Source organism: Bos indicus, chromosome 4, assembly GCF_029378745.1.
Source record: "Bos indicus isolate NIAB-ARS_2022 breed Sahiwal x Tharparkar chromosome 4, NIAB-ARS_B.indTharparkar_mat_pri_1.0, whole genome shotgun sequence".
In the NCBI taxonomy this organism is placed as follows: domain Eukaryota; kingdom Metazoa; phylum Chordata; class Mammalia; order Artiodactyla; family Bovidae; genus Bos; species Bos indicus.
In genome coordinates this window covers 93,236,706-93,244,901 of record NC_091763.1, presented here as the reverse complement: position 1 = coordinate 93,244,901, position 8,196 = coordinate 93,236,706, and the positions used below count along the sequence as shown (strand labels likewise).

The 8,196-nt window shown below is 49.9% G+C and overlaps 1 protein-coding gene across 25 annotated transcripts in view; it reads left to right on the top strand.

The window, feature by feature from the left end:
- Positions 1–2,031: 2,031 nt before the first annotated feature.
- KCP (kielin cysteine rich BMP regulator) overlaps positions 2,032–8,196 on the top strand; it is a 46,562-nt gene continuing 40,397 nt past the window's right edge. For 5 of the 25 annotated variants that reach the window (XM_070788122.1, XM_070788121.1, XM_070788120.1 and 2 more), the window contains exon 1: positions 2,228–2,504. The gene's annotated coding sequence lies outside the window, so the exon portion shown is untranslated. Of the gene's footprint in view, positions 2,505–8,196 lie in introns of all 25 variants that reach the window. The other 20 variants (XM_070788129.1, XM_070788133.1, XM_070788134.1 and 17 more) reach the window with 14 other exon arrangements.

Sequence of the window (8,196 nt, the reverse complement as noted above, 5' to 3'; positions counted from 1 at the left end):
GAAATACCTGGGTTAATCTTCACCCCTGATCTTGTATCATTGCTCGTTACGTGTTGTCCTTTTTCTCCTCTCTTGCATTTCTCTCCTTCTCCCCCACTCTTGTAGCCCTAACATAAAATAGAAATATAATCTTATATAAGTATTGTATTATTTGTATCTGTTGAATATGTCACTATTTAAGATTTTTAAGATTTAAAGTGTGAATGCAGAAAATGAGGATAGGGAGATCGTTCTATATTTCTTTCTTTAAAAGTGAAACTGCTATTTAAATTGACCAACTCTTAGCAACCCGATGGACTGCAGTCTACCAGGCTCCTCCGTCCCTGGGATTTTCCAGGCAAGAGTACTGGAGTGGGTTGCCATTGCCTTCTCCAAATTTGAAGAAAGAGTGTAGATTTGGGAAAGAGGGGACATGAGGTCTAGAGGCGTCAGTGTGACAGTGCTGGCCGAGTGGGGGACTTCAATTCCAAATTGAAAATAGTTGCCCCCAAAATACAAACCTTTTTCATTGGAGGTGAGTCGTGCTTAATAGGAAGTATTCTATGTTGGACTAGAAAATATATCTGGAATGATCGTCAAGAAGAGTCTTATTTTATTGCTAAATGCCCCCCACACACAGTCTAAGGGAGGCTAAGACTAGGATTCTGCACCCTGCCCGCCCCCAGCACTATCCCCAGTCCTCAGGTGAGGCGCCCCTCACTGAGAGCCCCTGAACTTTGTCTAAAACCATTTGGGGGATTTCCCTGATGGTACAGTGGCTAAGACTCTGTGCTCCCAATGCAGGGGGCCCAGGTTTAATCCCTGGTCAGGGACCTGGATCCCACCTGCTGCAAATAAGACCTGGCACAGCCAAATAAGTTAAAAAAAAAGAATCCTCTGGAGGCTGTGTGTAGAAGAAGGGGCACTGCCCTTGAGCGTGCATCCATTTCTGCTGTGTTCAAGCTCAGGGGCCTTAGGCGGGTCCTGTGAATCTCATTTCCTGCGGTAAAGGGGGAGGTGATGGTATTATTGAGATCGCAGCATTGGCATGAAGCTCCAGGGCCAGGGGCTATGCAAGGGCTCCACACCCCTTGGGTTCTGCCTTCCCCAGGTTCAGGGGAACCTGAACCAAGAAGCACTCTGGGCCAAAGACACGGCATCAGGAGGACGGGGTGGAGACAGAGAGCATTTCTCAGGCTCTTCCAAAATTCAAGGGTCCCCTTGCTTCCGGATGCTGACTTATGGTGAGGCTCAAGCAAAGGAGAAGTGAGACTGCACCAGTGACCCCATGTGATCACTCCAAGTTCCCCCACAGTGGGGCCGAGGCACACGGGGAGCGAGGAGACGTGGCCTCCGCAGCGCTGGGAGCCTTGGCAGAGATGTGTGTCCAGGCCTCTCACTTCCAATGGTGAGACAGCCTCTGCCCCCACTTCCCCTGCTTGGGGCATCAGATTGAGGGTGTGGTGAGAGGCCTGATTCCGGTTGAAGCCACGGTGCGTGTGTGTATGTGCAGGGGTTGGGGGTGGGGGGAGCCACATCACCAAAGGGAACCGAAAGCCCAGTGTGAGTGGTGGGGACAGAACCTAGAGGTCCTGCAGGCAGCCGGACAAGACCCCCTCCCGACTCTAGACCCGTCCCCTCAACACAGCCCCGGGACCCATCCCCACACCCCCCCTCCAGGAGACCTGGCCCCTCAGTCTGGGCTGTCAGGCTTCCCCGGGGCCGGCCTGGCCCTTAGATATTCACCCCCATTTCTGGGAACTTGTTGGCGAGACACTGGGCTCTGGGATCCAGCTGGCCCGAGCCATACCCTGGCTCTCCCCTCTGGAATGGTCTGATCCTAGGCAAACCTCAGACTCCGAGGACCCCCAAGTCCTCGAAATGTGAGAATGATAACCTGAGAGTCACAGTGAGGCCTTCGGCCAAGCCAGGTGAAAGTGGCCAACCAAAGTCCACTTGGTCTAAATACCCCTGCCCTCCTGGAGCTTCCATCTGTGGAGCCAGACAGACAGTCAGTGCCTCAGGAACAGAGCTGGGCCAAGGGCGCCCTGTGGTCGATGCACAGGCTGAGCAGAGGCGCCACGTGGTCTGACCAGGCTTCATGCTGCCACTCTGGCTCCTGCCTGCAGAGGACATGACACCATATCTGACACGCATCACCATGGCCCAGGACACCACAACTGGGGCTTCCTTCCCCTTTCTCACTAAACCCTCCTCCTCGGAGCACTCTGAGGTGTGAGCTGGAAGTCCCCCACTCGGCCAGCACTGTCACACTGACGCCTCTAGACCTCACGTCCCCTCTTTCCCAAATCTACACTCTTTCTTCAAATGGCCTGAGTCCCAGGAAGCTCCGCCACCGCCCTCGTCCATCCCCAGGCCCACTGAGAACCAATGCTACTTCCCTTTTCCTCCATAGTCAGCCCCTCTCCTCTCCCTAATCCTCAACAATCTGGCGCCCACCCTTTGCCCATGGATTCTGCTCTGGACCTTGGATCCACAGCTCCAGCAGTCCCTGAAACCCTCAGGTATGCCTCAGAAACTCCAGTCTCTGCGTCTCTTTCTCACTTCAACCCTCAGATCCTGAGATTTCACTATTGCTTGAGTTTCTCCCTATCCACTGTAAATAAATGTCCTGGCAATCTGCTCCTAGCTCAGCTCGGTGTCTTAGTGTCCTCCTCGACCCCACGCCACCTGCCCTCTGCCCTGCCTCTTGGTGCAATCGTCATTGGTCCTTCTGCCAACTGTCCCCCACTGAGACATGAGGATGCCTTTCGCCCAGATCCTCATCTTCGCACCCCTTCCTCCCATCTGCCCTTAGTCTGATTCAGACTCTCCTACAATATGCTTAGTTCAGTGCTTTGCTCAAACCACTTCCCTCCCCTCTCCTGGGCTGTGTCAAGGAAGGGGCCAGGGCCTCCATCCTTCCTGCCAGTCTGGAGGACTCACTTTAGAGCATGCAGCTGTTGGACAAGGAGGAAAAGAAAGAGAAGGAAGTCCAACCTGGAAACAGGAGCCCTCCAGGGCTCTGGCAGTGGAAATGGCTAAGGCCCTGCTTTGTGGGTACGGAGGCCACCCCAGTCCCACGGGAACCAACAAATGGACTTCAGTGTTCCAGCTTGTCTCAAACAGACTTGGCTGAAGCCTAGAATTCATAGGTGTCCCCACCGGAGAGAGGGGTCCCATCTAGATGCATGAGGACCACCCATCATAGATGTGGGAGGCAGGAGGCCCCGTGGCTTCTCAGCCAGATTCATCTCAAGTCCCTGAAGCTTACAACCAAGGGTCAGGATCCCCCTTGGGGCAGAGACTATTGTCCCTCTAAGGTGGAGGGTGTGTGTATGTGGCTCAGCTATGTTCAGGATGGCAGCATCAGCCCAAGGACACAGGGGGCCTCTTCTCAGCTCACATCTGGACCTCAGGGTGGTGGAATGAGGCCAGAGCCACCCTGGATGGGAACGGACACCCAGGATGGCTCTGGGAGTCCAGAGGAGGCACTCTCTGACCTGGAGGGGCTGGCGCGTGAGATTATGGGAGGGAGCAGGGGGCAGGATATTTGTCCCACGTGGCCTCTCAACACTTCATTGTGGGAAGGGGATGTCCAGGCTGTCCCTCTGGCCTCCTAAGGGATGGGCTGGCTGGGGGTCGTGGCACAAGCACATCATGTGTGTAAAGGCAGGGCAAGGAGCTCCTGGGGGGCCGGGAACCAACAGAGCTGTGGGTACAGGTGTTTGGTTCTTCCCAGCCAGGTACCCTTGGGCCAGAGCTACCGCCCTGTAGGAATCAGGCCTGGTGGCCCAGTTGGGGAACCCCTAGGCTGCTCTGCTGCTTCTATGGCCTCTGATGTTGGGGGCAGAAAATCAAGAAAGCAGAGGGCCCTGAAGGCTGAGGACTCTGGAGGTGGGGGAGGTCTCCTAGGGCAGGACCACTCCTCCCAGAGAAGGGGAGTGGGTTAGGCCTCACTGGAGAGGAATCCAGAGGGAGTTCTTACCAGGCCAGTGTCCTGGAATCTCAGTGTTTCACAGTTTTCCAAGTCGAGAGCCAGCTGGCACTCTGATGCCCACCCAGGACCCTGTGCTAGGCAGACTGGACCCATGCCACACTGGTGGCATGCAGGATCCAGGAGTCTCTGCTGATCTGTGTCAGTCTGCGGACCATTCTCCCCTACTTCTTTCAGCCTATCCTCCTCCCTTTCTTCTGAAGCAGCACTTCCAAAGCTGCAGGGAAGGCGATACGGCCTGACAGCTTGTCCAGGGCCATCAGTGACTTCCAGGACAGGGACAAGTATTTACTGTGTAACCCATTATCCACCAAACATGGGTCACATTTGATTCTCATAACAACTGTGCAAGGCAGGGATATGTACTATCTTCATTTCTTTTTTTTTTTTTTTTAATACAATGACTCTTTCTAAGTCCTGGGACCCACAATACTCCTCTTAAATGCATATTTTCTCTTTTTGCTACAGAAGGCTAACATTTTATTCTCTCAGTGATCTATTAACATAATATGTTACCATCTTTCTAAATTCCATATATATGTGTTAGTATACTGTATTGGTGTTTTTCTTTCTGGCTTACTTCACTCTGTATAATAGGCTCCAGTTTTATCCACCTTATTAGAAAGGATTCAAATGTATTCTTTTTAATGGCTGAGTAATACTCCATTGTGTATATGTACCATAGCTTTCTTATCCATTCACCTGCTGATGGACATCTAGGTTGCTTCCATGTCCTGGCTATTATAAACAGTGCTGCGATGAACATTGGGGTACACGTGTCTCTTTCAATTCTGGTTTCCTCAGTTTGTATGCCCAGCAGTGGGATTGCTGGATCACAAGGCAATTCTTTCCAGTTTTTTAAGGAATCTCCACACTGTTCTCCATAGTGGCTGTACTAGTTTGCATTCCCACCAACAGTGTAAGAGGGTTCCCTTTTCTCCACACCCTCTCCAGCATTTATTGCTTGTAGACTTTTGGATCGCAGCCATTCTGACTGGCGTGAAATGGTACCTCATAGTGGTTTTGATTTGCGTTTTTCTGATAATGAGTGATGTTGAGCATCTTTTCATGTGTTTGTTAGCCATCTGTATGTCTTCTTTGGAGAAATGTCTATTTAGTTCTTTGGCCCATTTTTTGACTGGGTCATTTATTTTTCTGGAATTGAGCTGTAGGAGTTGCTTGTATATTTTTGAGATTAGTTGTTTGTCTGTTGCTTCATTTGCTATTATTTTCTCCCATTCTGAAGGCTGTCTTTTCACCTTGCTTATAGTTTCCTTTGTTGTGCAGAAGCTTTTAAGTTTAATTAGGTCCCATTTGTTTATTTTTGCTTTTATTTCCAATATTCTGGGAGGTGGGTCATAGAGGATCCTGCTGTGATGTATGTCAGAGAGTGTTTTGCCTATGTTCTCCTCTAGGAGTTTTATAGTTTCTGGTCTTACGTTTAGATCTTTAATCCATTTTGAGTTTATTTTATCTTTATCTTCATTTCATAGATGAAGACATCGAAGTTCAGAAAGGTTAGGCAGTTTCCCCAAAGGCACACAGCAACTAGCAAAATGAAGCACTGGGATTTGAACCTGACTATGAGTGATCTTTTTTTTTCTCCTTTGCTTTTCGCTTCTCTTCTTTTCACAGCTATTTGTAAGGCCTCCCCAGACAGCCATTTTGCTTTTTTGCATTTCTTTTCTATGGGGATGGTCTTGATCCCTGTCTCCTGTACAATGTCACGAACCTCATTCCATAGTTCATCAGGTACTCTATCTATCAGATCTAGGCCCTTAAATCTATTTCTCACTTCTACTGTATAATCATAAGGGATTTGATTTCGGTCATACCTGAATGGTCTAGTGGTTTTCCCTACTTTTTCAATTTAACTCTGAATTTGGCAATAAGGAGTTCATGGTCTGAGCCACAGTCAGCTCCTGGTCTTGTTTTTGCTGACTGTATAGAGCTTCTCCATCTTCGGCTGCAAAGAATATAATCAATCTGATTTCGGTGTTGACCATCTGGTGATGTCCATGTGTAGAGTCTTCTCTTGTGTTGTTGGAAGAGGGTGTTTGTTATGACCAGTGCATTTTCTTGGCAAAACTATATTAGTCTTTGCCCTGCTTCATTCCGTATTCCAAGGCCAAATTTGCCTGTTACTCCAGGTGTTTCTTGACTTCCTACTTTTGCATTCCAGTCCCGATCCAACCAGTCCATTCTGAAGGAGATCAGCCCTGGGTGTTCTTTGGAAGGAATGATGCTAAAGCTGAAACTCCAGTACTTTGGCCACCTCATGCGAAGAGTTGACTCATTGGAAAAGACTCTGATGCTGGGAGGGATTGGGGGCAGGAGGAGAAGGGGACGACAGAGGATGAAATGGCTGGATGGCATCACTGACTCTATGGACGTGAGTCTGAGTGAACTCCGGGAGTTTGTGATGGACAGGGAGGCCTGGCGTGCTGTGATTCATGGGGTCGCAAAGAGTCGGACACGACTGGGCGACTGATCTGATCTGATGAGTGATCTTTGATCACTTTAATGTCAGACAGACCTTGAAGTCAGGTCACAGCTGTCTGATCCTGGGCAAAGCATTCAGCCTCTCTGAGTCTCAGTGTCCTTGTTTGTAAAGGGGTTTAACACCCTACTGTCAGGAAAGAACTGCTATTCAGTAGGGGGGTTGGGGGGTCGGGTTGTCTAGCCCAGTGCCTGGCACACAGCAGCAGAAGTGATGATAATTTAAACATAGCAGCAGCTACTCCCCAGAGTACATCCTGTGTTCTGCTGTTTCTGGGTGGCTGCCTCACTACAGCCAGATGTCCTCGCTGAGTCCCTGGGGTAGGCAGAGCCAGAGAGGCAGGCAGATCCCACCCTCCGCCAGCCCAGAGCATGCTGGGGCTATCCCCCCACCTCCAGCCGCCGACCCAACACTGGGAGAGGAGAGGGAGCCGGCTGCTAGGGGCCTCCTTCCTCATGCTCAGGCCCTGGGGGATGGTCTGTACAGAAAATGTGGCCTGTGTGTGCTGGGGTATGCTCATGGCCCCTAAGAGAGGCTGCCCACTCCCCAGTTGCCTCACCCTCAGAAATAGGCCCAGAAGAAGGTGTAGGGTCACAGAACAGAGCTGGGTGGGTGGATGGGGGACTGTAGGAAGGGGCTGACTGCCAAGGGGGGGCAATATGAAGTGATGGGAAGGGTTCTCTATCCTGATCTGATTGTGGCGACAGTTATACAACCCTGTGCATATGCCAAAACTCAGAACTGTACACTAAAAAGTTTTCATTGTATGTAGGGCATTAAAAATAAATAAAAAGGGCACTCAGAAAATCCAAATTCTACATGTCAAGAAGTTTTAGGAATAGAGACTTCCCTGGGGGTCCAGTGGCTAAGACACTGTGCTCCCTGTGCAGGGGTCCTGGGTTTGATCCCTGGTCAGGGAACTAGCTCCACATGTCACAAGACTTTGCATGCTGCAACAAAAGATCCTGCATGTGGCAATGAAGATCCAGCACAGCCAAATAAATGAATAAATAAAAATAACTATTTTTTAAAAAGAAGTTTTAGGAATAGGAATAGCTTAAGAAATGTATTTAGCTTGTAATTTTCTTTTCATGGAAGCAAAAGACCTATATATGGTAAATAGGCCTTAAAGAACTCTTTCAGTAAGTCTTAGATAAAAATTCTAAATAATTTTTAAAAGAAAAGTAAAAGAACAGGCTCAGCACACAGACACTGGGGTGGTGATTGCCCCGACCCTCTCCATTTCTTCTTCCCTCTGCCTGGCTCTTCCGCCCTTCCCCTGCTTGTCCTGACTTCCTCCTGCTCTCAGGAAGCTGAGTACTGTCTCTGGGGTTTGATGACTTCTCACAGGCCCCCCGACTGCCCCAGGGACTCAGAAAAAGGGGCCACCTCAGTGTGGGCAGCTCCAGATAGGAGGCGTATGAGGCGAGGTTGTGGCAGGATGCAGGTAAAATTAAATGGAAGCAAGTTTAGAATATTTGCAGAGATGTGAACAAGATTGGGCTTCCCAGGTGGCGCTAGTAGTAAAGAACCCGCCTGCCAATGCAGGAGACATGAGATGCAGGTTTGATCCCTGAGTTGGAAAGATCCCCTGGAGGAGGGCATGGCAACCCATTCCAGTATTCTTGCCTGGAGAATCCCATGGATAGAGGAGCTATCCATGGATAGGTGGGGTTACAGTCTGTGGGGTCGCAAAGAGTCAGACATAACTGAAGCAACT